A 15,474-nucleotide genomic window follows, 5' to 3' on the forward strand; every position below is an offset into this window, starting at 1 on the left:
ATGAATGTTTGATTTGTCCAGGGTCTCACAAAAAGCTAGTGCCAGAGTCAACTTGCTGTAACCATTTGTAGGCGATTAAGGACGTGTAAACGAGCAGCATATTAAAATAACCTTTCAGCGTGATTGAGCAACCTCCGCTATTGCACCCCTCTCAGCAGTGCCACTCACATACTTCACTTGATATTGCGTGAATTGCTAATGCTGAAATTTCAGTGGGGATCGATGTTAATGAACTACAAGACCAGGAGTGCGGTGAGGCAGGGATGGATAAAGAAGACCTGTATCTCCTGGAGCTCGAAGGAGCTCATTTGAGTGACCTCTTTCTTGCACAGTTTTTCTCATTTCTTATTCTCTACTATCCATCTTACTAACCATATTTGTTTCCTCTGGGGTTTTTTTCCTTTTTTTTTCTCCCACCAGAGGCTGCACTTGTGAAACTAAAATGACAAGATTAAGAACAAATACTGTGACTCTCAGTAAAAAAGACCCTAATCCAAACTCTCCAGACATTACAACCAACAGAAATTTCCTGTTGGTATAAAAACCTCTTTCTCTGATAGCATTTTGTTCCTTCTGCTGGGACTCATTTCAGAATCTAACTCAAGTTTAAAGAAATGAAGAAGCTTCCCTCATTCATCTCAGGAAAGCACTGCAACAATTTTTTACCCAAACTAGCACAAATCTGAAAGGATCTTTCTCTCCATGTTCCTTTTTCAACACCTGGTGTTTGGTCCCAGATGGAAACAGATTCTGTGCTGTCTACTTGGTTGCTAAGTGACCCATGCAAAATCTCCGAGCTGATTTTCCTTCTCTTGTATTTTGACCATGAATGCGAGAACCACATAGTGAAAAGATGAATTTCATTCATATGCAAGATTTCTCAAAAAACATGAGAATCTTTTTCTGTAGTCCTTTCAGGACTGGGAAGGAGAGTAGAAACCTGGCTGCAAAATAGGGCTGATATGTGACAAAGATAAGCAGTCTTCGCCTTCAGTGGTCTAACTCAATTTCAGAGGAAAGACAAGATCATAAAACTTGGAGGACAGTCAAAGCCCTACATTCTCTTTTTGGAGAGGTAGTTGATTCAAAAATGGCTGCTGATTTTGCCCATGTGTGCCTGATTTTTAAATAAAGCCTTGCACCAGGGATAGCTACTGAGGTAGGAGAGATAATTAGGTTTAGTTAATGACTTTATGAATTGGTTTGAGGCAGAAAAAGTGGGTAATGAAATCAACTGCTAGTATACAATCTGGTATTTTTCTTCAGAGTGGCTTTGACCTGTCTCTTTCCTGTTTAAGAATTTCATCTGAGTGGGAAGGCAGTGACATAGAGAAGGGGTGGCAGAGGGGCAGTAACCTGTAGACACACTTGTAACCAGGAGGTGATGTGTATTCACAGCCTCAAATCATGCTGAATGGCCTGTAGCTCTCAAGCCAGGTGTTAGCAATGTTATGCTCTGGTAGGACCTGAGGATTAAAGAATCATCTGCAATGCAAATCAGATTGTCTTTCAGGGAACAGAAGTAGTCACAAAGTACAAGCAGGTGCAAGGTCCAATCAAGAGGGCTCTTCTGTGGTCTGGATATGAGAAACAAGGCTGCCACCTGAGTTAATTCACTAAGCAGATTTATCATTACTATTTTGCTCCCTATTTTATTAAAAAGGGCAGTGAAGCAAAACACTGCCAAAATGCCATTGTATTAACAGAACATTGTCACAGCATTACCTTATAATGGGAATCGAAATCTGAGCCAAAACACTATGCTTTTCTTCAATAATACATTGCCATCAGTACTTTTCCCTGCAGAGAAGCTGCATCTTCATGCATCTCATGACAAAGAAGATAGTCTGGCACAGAGACAGTGTCATCCTTTCTCTGAATCACACAGACCGTTTTAACCAGCAGGAAAAAAAGCTGGATTACTTTGTTTTTGTTCTTTTTAGATGTGGGGCACAGCTGTGTAGATTGTAGGCAAAAACTGCCTGCTCTGATGCAGCATCCTGCACAGAAAGAAAACTAAATGCTGTCACTTCTCTCCTTCATTTTGAGCATTGGCTTGTGCATTGGGAGCATCAGTGTGCATCTGCCTGGTTGTGAAACACTCACTGGATCATGATGCAAGTCTGGCAGTAGCCCTGCAAAAGGGTTTGGACTCGTGATTTACAATTGATATCTTTCACTATTGATTCTCTGGGCACTACACATCTTTAAATTAAGACACATGCCTCAAGGTCTCCCAAAAATAATCACTAGCTCTGGAGGGGAAGTAACTTTTCAGTTTCAAAGTTTTATTGTCACTGTGGCTTTGATGCTGCTGTCTGGCAGCGCCTGAATGACTATAGATTATGATGTGCCAGTTACTATCTAACAACCTTCATTGAGCAGGTGTCTTGGTGTAAATGTATGTCTGAAGGTGGCAGAATGAGGCAGTGCTGCAGGGTGACAGATCCAGAGTTCATTCAATTCCCAAAGGAAGCCTACAGGTGAATTTGGCAGTCAACAGTATACTAAAAAATATGGTTTCATGTCAAAGAGCTGTTCCAAGAAAGCAAAGACAATTTTGGTTCCATTCCCCCCCAACCCCCCATGCTGCAAATTCTCCAGGTTTCTGATTTCTGATTTCTCAGGTTTCTGATTATTTGTGATCCAGTGAAAGTGGAACCTTGATCCTTACTAGAAACAGAAAGGGTGACACTGTGACAAAGGGTTTGACAAAATTTCTAGACCAATATGAAGGTAAAATTTCTAATATCAACTTAGTTTTCTTGCTTTGGATTTTGATTTTCATTTAAATTGACATAGCATTTTTTAAATTTGGACATATGACACTTCTTCATAAGCATCAACAAATCTTATTTATAACTGGCATACTATTTGTTTTAAATAGACTCTTGTCTGACCCACCTTTTAGCATTACTCTGTTGTACTAGGTCCAACGAAGGGTATGATAATAACACAGGAGCACTGTAAGGTGAATATAGGGGTTCTTATGTTAACGTAAGGACAGTGTGTGGAAAGCTGACAGGGGATCCTGCAAAAACTACATTTCTAAGTTCATTTTGGCACATTTGAGAAATTTGGATAAGATTTGTAATTCTCTTGCATTCCTTCAAACTCTACCTGAGCTGTATCTTATAGTTAAAAAAACCTCAAAAAAGTTAAAAAAAAAAAAAAATAAAAGGAATGACATGAACCACTCAAAAATTAGTCTGGATTCAAATCAGTACAGTAAGAACCATTCTCCCCAAGCATTAATGAACCATTTGCAAAGAAATCAATGCAAGTGAAGTACCTACATACCTCTAAAGTTCTGGGTATTAGATTTTGCCTTGCAGTGTCTTGTGGTGTTTATACAGTTGTGGAACATCAGAGAATTAGGCTGATGGTGTACTAATTTTCATGCAGCATGAACAACAACGAAAGAAAAATTTATTATTGAACATCTATTTACAGGCCTCTGAAGTCAAGGACTGAAAACCAATGGCAGAAATATGTATATAAAATACAAAACAGGTTCAGCTCAAGACAAAGTGCATGAGAAATTCCAATGACAGTTGACATTTCAAATAAATAAGGTTAAAATTCCACAACATTTATGGATTCCTTCCTCTCTCCCCACTTTTGGATACAGGGTATATAAGAAAGTGCTTGTTATAATTAAATGAATATTAGTATTTTTTATTTTCATATATATATACACACATATAAATATGTATATAGAAATAATTGTTGTGCTATCTCTCAGGCTTGTTTGCATAATTTTGTCTGCAGGCAGAATGTGTGGCAGTCGCAGGAGGCAGCTGAAAGGCAGCTGGGTTTAATGTCCAGCCTGAACACACATTTGTTTGGTCTAGCTGAGAATGGCAAAGTGTCCTCCCCCGTGATGCAGTTGGGTATGAGCTCAGAGCACCCATCAACACACCAGGGAGGCAGAGCTGGGGAAGGGAACTGGGACAGCTGTTAACACCCTCTCCTGTTCTAGCAGCAGGATAAGAGCCTTGAAATTGGAACGCTTTTTTGCATCCCCTCTACAGCTCCTCTACATTCCCAAAGTGGGCTCCAGAGGTACTTTTTACCAGAAGAGTAAAATGACCCCACCGGTGGGGCTACTGGATGAAAAGCTGCCTATAACAGTGCTCCAGCCTGGAAAGATCCAACAAAAGCCCTCTAGTGCTCTTGGGTGTTTACTTGGCAGGAAGCAGTGGAGGATGTTAAGCAATCACCACTGTGCATATATGCATTATAAATGCAGAGTATTCAGAGCACTGCCTGTGATGCCAGATGTTCACAGCTCTTCTCTTTACTTTTCTGTAAGGGTTTTCCATGCTGTACAACTGTTTATGGGCTTTGCTCCCTTGGTGTTTGGGGGTTCCTGCTGCGCCTAAATTCTGCTAAGGCATGAGGACAACACAAGTTTCTTGATGCCAGCAAATACCTTCCCACTTCTCATAATGAGAGAAATTAATTAAAAAAAAAAAAGTGAAATAACACTTTCCAAATCCAAAAATTTTGATCACTGAAGAACCTGAGATCCTGTGGAATTAGAAAGACTTATTTACAAAAGAGTAAAGAAAGCTGCAGAAAATTGGTGGCACTGGCTGTAAGTGACAGGAATGGGGAGCTTGGAGCTTAACTCACCTCAGCCTTTCCCTTCCTAGATTTTGCTCTGTGTAGAGCAGTGCGGATGCTGACTTGGCATAATTTCGGTACTCACTGTATATGGGTGGGGGCAGCCTTCCACCCATCACATTGATTCTGCGGGGTCATGCACATCTTTTTTCTCTTCAGAGATTGAGAAATCCTTAAAGGGGGGTGGGCTGGGAAGGTTGAAATTCTTCCTGTAGCAAAAGCACAACAGAAAACAAGCAGCTTCCCCACTGTGTTTTGCTGACTGCCGGATTTGTGTCAGCTTCAAAAGCAGTTTCTGCTGGAAGGGACTATTTGGCTGGTGGGAAAGACACTCAGAGGGTGTAGGTGTGAGTGGCTTGTGCTAAATTTATATTTAGTCCTTTAGTTTAGCAAGCTTGCTAGTGTTAATTAAGCCTGCAAATTTTTTTGTGTGTCAGGATATGACAGCCATTCCCACTTCATGTGGGGGCAAGCATCATGGGAAGATAAAGGCATCCAGTCGTTAAATTACTGAAGCAAATGATTTCGTTTTCAAGGGTACATTGCCTGTTGTGTGAAAGCCAGGCTGTTCTTTAGAAGCTTTCTGTGCTCCCTGTGTTATTTATTTACACACACACACACACACACACATATAAATATAAATAAAATCACAATGTTACATATGGATACTTCCTGACAGCTTTGACAACTCAGCCTGGGATACGAAGGTCAAGCTTGGCACAATGTGGCTTGCACTACATGTTATGTCTTCTCACATGGCACCATACAGGGATAAGTAGATTACACATACAAGGCTAGAACAAAGCTAAGGTTAAGCTGCTGATCTTTATTTAGCAACTTTCTAGCTTTCAGAAATTATATCTACTCACTAATTAGACTATTTTATCAAGGTTATTATTTTAATTTTAAATACTTTTGTAAAGTCTTACGTAAATAGTTTTAAATGAGAATATTTTTATGTGTATATCCTGGGTATTAAAGAGCATAGAAATTCTGTTGTTAGTAAATAAATGCATGTCTGGGCAATTCAGAGCAGTTTTAGATTGTCAGAGTTAACTTAAGTAGAATATAAAGCTTGGGATATAATGTAGTCCCAGCTATGTTCTACAAAAATCTGCAGAATTCAAATCACCAGCATGTACAAAAACTCTGGGTATCATTACCACTTACACCATTGTAAGACAGGATTAACTCTGTTGCAGCCAATCAAATCTCATCAAGATAAAATGGATGTGCTGGGTTGGTAACTTCTGCATGGACAAATAACTGAACTTGGCTTGCTATGACTCTACTAATTGGTATCAGCTCAGAGTGCTCATTTTGAAAAAGGCAAGAACCAATATTTTTCATGATCCGTCCAAAATAGCTTTACCCGGTGTGTACACAGATGTAAGAGAGATGTAATTGCAGCTGTATATAGTACTTCTACAGTCCTGGTATTTCTGGTCAAGACTGGCATTTGTTACAGCTGTGCCTGCAACAGGTTTCAACCCCGTTATCTACTGTAATGAATGAAGCAGACCCATTCATTCAGATTTGGGCCCAGAATTTTTCTCAGTGGAAAAGGGTGAAAACTATGTTCAGTGTGTTGCTGTGGCACCTATCTCTAGCTTGCCACAGACATTAATGGCACAGGGAAGGAAGCAACAGAGCAGCAGACTCAGAGAAGCAGCTGGAACAATTAAACAGATCTAGAAAAAATAGTCTGCTTTCCTTCTTTCTTTCTTCTACCCCTCTGTTCATCCCAGTTTGTCTTCTGCTTGCCGTGAATACTGTCAGCCAGGGAACTGCAGGAAAATCAGTAACTGCCTGGTTAAACTGTCTGAAGCCAGTGTTTCTGAAACCAGGTAAAGTGCTATCCCAGAGATTGTCTGGAGGCATTAAATAGAGGAGAAATATAAGAATAGTATGCTTCTTCTGCTTACAAGATTTAAAGTAGCTCAAGATTCTAGCTTGCAGGAGCAGAAATCAAACAAGCCAGGCTTAGTGAAGAAAGCTTGTTATTTAGGGTAAAGGGATTTAGTTATAACATTACAGAGGTTGTGATGGTTTTGCTCTCTGATCCCTTCATCTTCTACCAAAGGATGTTGGAATGAACTAGCTTTTAGAAAGAGTTCTTGCAGAATACAGAAATTCCAGCAAAGAGAGTTTTCCTTTCAAAGAAGCAATGTCCCAGTTTAGCAGAAAAACAAATATGTTTTCAGTAATGGGTATTGCATTAAACATTAATGTCAGATTTAGAGTTCAGTTTTGATGCTTTAGTTTTTCAGCTTGATCCATAACATGAATGCTCTGTAGGTGTTGGGTTTTTTTAGGTTTTTATCTCCCCCTTTTCTTTTTGTTTTTAAATAAATTGTCAGTCTTGTCATAAGTTTTTCATTTGGGATATTTTTAGTGTGTTCTTCAGATCGGAATGCTCTTTGTCAATAGCAAACCCGTGGGTCCTTTCTGACCCCAGGCTTCTGAGCAAAAGAATCCGTTTTCACCCCCAGGGCAAGTTAAGGCTGATGACCCTGCTGCAGTCAAGCAGTCCTAGGCAACACTAAATGAAACTCTGACTTGCCTTACCAAATTCCTTTCATCTTTTTGGATATTCTCCATTTCCAAGTTCATTCCCATGCTCCAAGGTGTACATGTGGCACAAGTATGTCAAGGACTGGTGTCTCACTCAGGGTCACTCTTCACACTCCCAAGAAGAGATGCAGAAGGTCTTCCAAGTGTTTGTGCAGACCTGCTAAGCTGTGTGTCCTATGGCATCAGCCCATCCTGTTCCCAGTAGAACCCTAATGGGCCTAATGGACTTGAAGTGATCTTAGAGGTCTTTTAACTGTGAAGGTAATAAACCAGGGTTTTATACTGGCTGGTTGAGCTTCTCTCAGGGATCAGGTAGTATGCAGGACTGGACTCAGCTTCCAAGGATAAAGGCTTATTGGTACACTCATTGTAGGGGTTAGGACTCCTTTTTGGTATTCAGAAGGGCAGCCAGTCTTGATGTCTGGCAACCAGATACCAAGCTGAGAGAAACTGCTGATTGCCAAGTAAAACTATTTATTTTGAGAGAAAGCCCATGAACATTGGGAGAGAATTAATTACATCCCCTTTTGGCTTTTCTGAGATTCTCTCATTGCTCCTAGAGGTCTTGAAGACATTTAGTTTATGGACAGCCAAGGCCATAGCTGTCAACACCAGGTAGAACACTTAATCATTGGAAACAAGGTAAAATTCATTCATACACAACCTTCTATAGTAAGGAAATCTGCACAGGTTAGCCTTTAACTAACTAACTAACTAACTGTAGTTTTCACTGATGTGATGAAGCAGAAGAAATATTCCTATTTTTCTCCAGTGTAATTGCATCTCATTCATGACTGTTATACAGTTTATACAAAAAATAGTAAAAAAAGCCTCCTTAGAGTTGATGCTTCAATTAAAAAACACCCAAACAAACAACAAAACCCAAGAAATAAGGAAGAGCCACAAATCTGCAATTCAAACATGTCAGCATGCCAGAAAGTGTGATCAGCTGCATACAAGGGTTGCATCTGCTCTCCTTCATTCCCACAGACAGTGAGCTGCCCACAGAGACCACACATCCTCCCACTCCTTCTCCTGTTCAAGTTGCTGAAATGCTGCCCAAAACCAACAACACAAAATTTGACTGAAGCACTTTTTCAGTGTGGCCTCTTTATCCACTTCAAAAGGACATTCGTTGCCTCCTGGTTTTGGATTGCAGGACATCAGCAACAGTGTCTTCAGTTGTTTAACTAGTTTGTTGACTGGACAGAGCATTCCCAAGACGGTTGACAACACTGTGATCACAGACCTCTGTCATAGTTTGATCCCTCTCATCCCTGTGATGGACGCAGATGAGAAAGGAATTAAAGAACTCCCGCCTGAGCAGGAAAACCACTCTAGTTTATAGGAGGTTTGTTTTCATTGGTCCTGAAAAATCTATTACTTCTCTCTTTTAAGTTACTCTTCTGCAGATACACTATTTTAATAAAGCTCTGCAAAATGGCTGCAGCTAGAGGGAAAAGCATGTATGTGAAGGTGGCTTCAAAGGGATATGCTTTTCTTATGAGCCTTCCTTGCTCTCCCTCTGATTTAATTTTCTTTTGTGCTCTGGGTCACTCTTGGTTTATTTCTAAATTTATTGTCTTCCCTTCATGCCCAGTGGAAAATAGATGTAATGCAGCATCCAATTTATTTTGAAACCTATTGTTTCAAGTGAAACCTGAACGCAAATATTCTGGTACTTTATACTGAAGCCTGTTTTGTGGAGGAAGTTGAATGAACATGGGATGAGACTCTTCCAATGTGAAGCAATATCCCACAGACTGAGAGGTTCATTCTCCTGTCCTACCTGCCTTGTCAAGAGTGTTAATATCTGTCAATGGTGAGGATTGTACATCTTTCAAGGGACGTCCTTCTGTGCACCCATGAGTTAGAAAATGAGTGAGTGTGAGAGACATCTTCCTTGGCAATTGCATGAAGTGGGGAGTGGGCCCTGAACCTGATATGTATTTGGTCCTCTACGTGTTGAGCCAGAAGAGTTGCAGCACTGGAGAATCTTGGATTCCTATGATCTCATGATTTAGTGTGTCAGCTCACTGGAACTGGCTTCCTGACTTTTCCCAGGTAACCACTGTGTGAGAGCCAGCCACGCTGGAGCAGCTCGGGTGATATTAGAGGAAGAGATAACAATGAAGTTATCTCTCAAGGAGCCTTCCTCTGAAGTGCTCTTCTAAGGAGTCTGTGTCTCCTCAAAGGGTTGTGCTGCTGCTCTTTGCTGAATATGGAGATCCTGAAATAATAGTGGCAGGATTTAGCATCCCTGATGGAGTTACTTGTCTTCTGCTGCCCTGAAAAGATCACCTCTGGCTCTGTGGTGGCCCCTGTCTTAGTTCCCACTGCTATCCACGGTGCTGGTACCAGTCTCTTATTTGGCCAGAAATCTGTCGTCCTCAGGAAGCATGTCAGCAGCCTTTATTCAATGGTGGAGAGTGGTGGGAGGGATTAGCTACAGGGAAGCTCTGTGTTTGCTGAGCATTTTGAGTTTCTCATCCAGGAGAAATCAAAATGACAGCTTTTTCTCTACCCACGTGGAAGGCTCTTAGCCATTTTTATGCTGCCTGCAGGGAGAAAGAGGCTGTAACAAGAGCCAAAAAATCTGGTCTGTCTTTCCTGCTGGCCTCCTGTTCTCCCGTTAAGGGAAAGAGGATTTCACAGATATTAGGAAGAAAAACCAAAACACCAAATCTTCTCCCAGATTTGACAGGAGTGGGAATAATGACATTTCTGTTTGTGAAATGATTGCCAGGCTTACCTGCTGTCTGCAGTGCATGTGCTGCACCCTCTAAACTGCTCATTTCAAGGAGATCCCAGGACAGGCTGAGGGGCAAGCAGTGGCCAGAGGGGGCAAATGCACCTCCTACATATTTGAAGCAGCTTAGTGAGCTTGTCATTGAAGCCTGTCAATGCATTTCAGAGGCCTGATGTGCCATGGCAAACGTACATTTAGGCTAAGAAATGTGGAATTGATTTATAAATTTAATTGCATCTTGATCAAAGTCCTGTTTTGCTCCATTTGCTTTCTATATTTTTATGCACACTTCATTCAAGGAAGTTGACTCTTCAAGGCAAATAAAAATCTAAACCAGAGACAATGGGCTGCCTTGTCTGCATCTGTAATTCAAATTGCTGTTAAGGCATGGAAATGTCACAGGTTCTTTCTGGCAAACCACGTCTGATCTGTGTTAGTGCTATCAAGACCCAGCTATCCATAAAGCTGTTCTCTTCTGATCCAGTGGGAATAGAAGAAAGACTGGCAAAAATAAGGCAAGCGTCATCTCCAGGGAACTGCAAAGCATTTAGGAATGGAGTTCACTTTCTGACCAGCTAACATGAGATATTTTAGAGCACTAGTAGTAGGCAGAACTCTGCAATGCAAGTTGTTGAGGCCAAACACTTAATGACCATGCATCCAGCTGCCTACAAGTGGGATTGGGATAAGCATCCCCTCATGCTGCCTCCCACAAGCTGCAAAACTTCAGGAAGGGTTAGGGTTAACTTCTGAGATTTAAATGGCTTTTTTCTTTTCATAAACATGAGGATTAGCAACTGCAGTGCTTATACAGGGTTTTAGTAAGTAAAAAATGACTAGTTCTGTTTGTGAAGCAAAATGCCATGAACTGGGAGAGGCAGTGGCAGCAAAACCGAGAAGAAGCCACAAATGCACCTTTCTGATTCTGATTCTGCAGCTATTGAAATGTAACTGGAGAAAGACAGAAACCAGACAGAATTCACATTTTTTCTGTTCCATCCAGGAATATCAGCCTGTGCACAGATGCATTAGGTGGGAAACACCTCGGGATGCACCACTGTGGCATCCCAGCAGACCTATGTGGCACAAGGCCTAGGTGGACGAGACACTGATGGAGGCCATGTTGGAGAAGCCTGAAGAAAAAGAATAGGAATAAAGACAAGAACTTGAAATAAAAAGCAGAAGTCTAGTGGTGAAATTGAGAAAGAGGTGAGTTTTGGAGCTGCTCTGAGAGAAAAAGTAGTCTACATGTACAGGTAATGTCTGTGGATTAGTGTCATATGACATGGGAATCATTCTTTTCTTTTTCAGCCCAGATACATGCAGCCTTTTTTGCTTCCACTTAACTGCCTTTCCTGTCTATAAGTCTGGACCAGAACTCATTGCCTCACAACACTCTCAAAGATGATTTTCTTGAGAAGGCAGGAATTTGTTTGTTTCCATTTACTTGTGAATGTGAGAGTAATCTATAGAGAATTAACTTGAACAAGTTAGGTAAAAGAAGCTGAAATTTTTGTCCATTTGTAGTTAATATCATTCAGTGAGTTCTCCAGGATATCCCAGAAGCTGCCACCGGTACTAAGGTGTTGGTCAAGGTGGAGAGCTTGGCTAAGTGTCCAGAACCATCATCCTTGGATCAAGGACTACAGGGATGTGTATTGTACTTGTGATCATCATGTTCACCAAGAAGTGACTATTTATAAAGTTTTTGCAGAATAAACAAAGCAAGCTGTCCAGTTCCCTTGTGAAGGTTTCTTTAGAGTATTGTGGTAAAAAGAATATGATTGTTTGTTTCAAATAGTGAAAAAATACAGAAAAAGACCTTTTTCTTGTTTCCAATGCATTATTTGTAACATTTGTCCAACAAAAACAGTAAAGCAGGTCTAGACTTCCATTACATTTTATGCTTTTCAAAATATTCATGGCAAAATATACTGAGCAGACATAGGAAGGCACACGTTCTTTCTCGCATTTGCCTTCTGTGCACAAATACGATTGCCATTATCTCATTCTCCTCTCAGCTCAATCTTCTTATTTTTAACATGCATACATACATATATGCATGTATATGCTTTTAAATAAAACGGACTTTTCCTCAGCATCCGCCCTTCCTCCTTCTATAAGCATCTTTTCATGACTTCCTCTCAGGTAATTAACAGGTTTTCTCTAGGTTTTCACCCCTTTTCCATAGGAAAGTCTCTCTGTCTAAGAGATGGTTTTTTTTCCCAGCAAAAAAGAGCCAAATCCTTTGCAGGGCTTCAGGTCTCTGTGGCTTACCTGGAAAGGCCAGGAAGATATTCCTATTAGCTACTGGGGAGGCACCCGGAGGCAGTTGCAGCTTTGGTTTACACAGATGTATCCACAGGGGACATGCATCCATGAATTTTTAACCCTGTGCCTTCACACCTTTGTCTTTTTGGCTGCTTTTCCACAAGTCTGTGGTCTTACAGGACACTGCTGTATGCTCAGCATTATTCTCCTGCTAAGCCCATCAAGGTGTTTCACTGTGATGAGAAGATAGCATGAGCATGAGCTTCTGCTATAGTGGGGCCTCAGTGCCAATCTGAAGATAATTGTCTACGCAGAATTGCATACCAAGAAATTTCCAAAGCACTTTGTAAAATTTTCTAGTAGAAGTCCCACTTCTCAGTATTACCTCAATGCATTTCGGCCAGTGTAATCAATTTCCTGCACTCACTACCTGTAAGTTATTTAAGTCCAGGATATGATCTTCTCATTATTTTGCATTTACAACTGCTATTCACCATACAATTCATTCTGACTGTTTTCAGCTTCCTTTAGGAAATCAGTTCTATGGTCTTTTTTATTTATTGATTTTGGTGAAAGCACAGTGAGTATCAGCACTCATTTTCTTTAGCTACGAACACGGTGTCTCAAAAATATACATAGACCTAATTGAATTATATTTCCCTTAGGCTATTCAGACAATGCAAAATGAATATTAAATCCCCCTTCTCTCTCTTCACCCATCTCCACAGTCTAATCAAACAATTATTTTGTTGTAACACTAGGTTTGTATTCTCTCAAAAAGATACATGTTATGTTCCAATGCCCTGGGAGTCATTAAGGCTTTTTGCTAAACTCAAAAATGGGAAGCCCTCCTTCTAATGCTTTTAAATTATCTCATGTGTCATCTGAACTTGCCCAGCACTTAGCTCTACCAAAGCTTCAAACCCAGATTAACCTGTCTCATCCTGCAACCCTCACAATCTAGTCATAGGGTGATTCTTGTCTCAAAATACAATTGACTTTGTATTTTAATTGGTATATTGTTATTAACAACTGACAGTGCAATGTGCTGACAGGAATATACTAGATGGCTAATATTTATTCATGTAAGAGGGGAAAGGAAAATCACTTAATCCCCAGACTTTGTCTGGCATCCGTATTATCTCACCATTTCTGATGCTTCTTACTAAAATTATAAAGAAACTAACCTTTAAAAAAAGCATAGCTTTGGATAGCCAAATCTTTAAACTTCATTTTTTTTTAAAAAATATAAATTTAGAAGGCTCTTTTGGAAGTAAAACTAGCAAAAATAATATGAAGAGGTATTCCAAAGAGCTGTGTTTTGGTGTTTTATGTGTTGTGTTTTTTTTTTTTTTGTTTGTTTGTTTTCTTTTGTTTTAGGGTTTTTATTTTGGTTGGGGTTGCTTTTTTTGTTTGTTTTTTTTTATGCTTTTTTTCCTCCAGATTGCATTTTTATTAAGTTAAATGCTTCTTAGAAATCTTGAGGAAAAATGAATGAATTTTCTTGTTTTACTAAATTGTTCTGTGTGCAGAAAACAACCACCTCATATTTACAAACCTTTCAAAAGCCTTTCACATTGACAGAAATATCCAGATGAACTTAGATCACATGAAGAACATCTGGGTAAGGAAGAAAACTAGTGTTTTCATTGCATGCCCAAACAGGGTAAATTCTTACCACATTTGTAATACATTTCCACAGATGTGGTGTTATCCACAGAATTATCATTATTAACATTATTAATGAAGGGTTTTATCAAAAGATGTAAATATAAATTACTGATCCTATCTAGGCCTGAAGATTTTGTGGCATACTAGAAAGAGTTACTTGTCATAATGAATTTCTGGCTGACTACGTGTAAACCATGCTGTGTTTTCCTCAGAATTACTCCAATGAAAGAGTCACATTGAAAATGGATTGATCAGAAACCTTCAGTCTGAGTAGTCATTGTGTTGCAGCAATTTACTCTCAGCCAGTGTTTTAGTTCCACACTTACACTACAAAATGAGTTCAACTAAAGTGGTTTGTTTTTAATTCTGCAGAAAGGTATAATGAACTTTTTGTCCATTCCTTCCCCAGAAACCTTAGACTCATTAAGGAACTTTGAATTGATTGATAGACACATGCTGGTACCAAAGAAAATATCTTCCTTAAGAAATGGAAAATAAGAAAACAAACTTTTAAGTGGGGATTGCACCTATAGGCCCAAGTGCAGTATAGCAACCCATAATAACACAAGGTTTAGCCTAATTCTCAATTCATTAAGGTATTAGTATGTTATTAGTATGATTCAAATTCAGAAGGTGCCATGCTTTGGCCCTCTGCGTGGATGGCAGTCAGCCCTGCAAGGCTGAACTTTCTGTGTCTGTCTACTTTAAGTGGTTTTCTCACCTTAGATTTCCCATTCTGCTGTGCGAATAAGAGCATATGGTGCTCTTTTCTGCTTTGTGTGATGAGTTCAGCGTGCAAACAGAAATCTTGAGCTTCACAGCTGCCTTTGTAAGTGAATGCGTTAAAGGGTACGCAAGAGGCAGCCATGAAGTTACACCTTGCCAGAGGGAAAAAACTACAGTGGAGTGCTGGGGAAAGTCAGTGGCGCTTTCTACAAGCTGTCCATGTATAAGCAGAAGTGGTACCGAGAATCTTAAATGTGTGTTTGAGAAGGAGAGCATCTGCTGTGGAAACTGGAAGGGTTCTGCCTGACTGGTTGTCAGGCCAGAGGCTCTATGTAACTGTCAGAAAATTTGAGCTAACAAAAAGTCTAGTGATATTTAAATTTTTCTTGCTCTTCTGCTTAAACTTTTTGTTTCTTAGAAGAATAGGAATGGAAGTGAGCTTTTTCTCCGTGTTTGTTGAGTCTGTCTCTCCTTACCTTTTTTTTGCATTGCTTTTCCACTTCCTGTCTCTCCTTTCCCCCTATCCAGAATCTGTCTCCAAAGCTGATGCTGCTTTGAGGGAGCTAGAGCAGATGCCCTCCGGAGATCCCTTCCCATCCAGTTTGTTTGATGGCTCTGTTATTCAGTGTCTTTGTGGTTCTGAGATCAGAAATAGGCTGGGCACACCGGGAAGAAAGCTGGGGAAGATGGAGATGGCTACTGAGCACCAGCCTGTTGGGGTCCCTCCCCCGCCGTGTAGCCCTGGGAGAGGGGCCCTGAGGGCACAGAGACGGGGTTTCCCTGCCCCTGCTCAGCCTCGTTCCCATTGGTTGGTTTGTGTTCCCTGCGCGGGCAGAAGGACCCTTGGGCCGGTG

Source organism: Corvus kubaryi, unplaced genomic scaffold (assembly GCF_017639235.1).
Source record: "Corvus kubaryi isolate FWS band 111438036 unplaced genomic scaffold, C.kubaryi_AGA036_p1.0 37249, whole genome shotgun sequence".
Taxonomy (NCBI): Eukaryota; Metazoa; Chordata; class Aves; order Passeriformes; family Corvidae; genus Corvus; species Corvus kubaryi.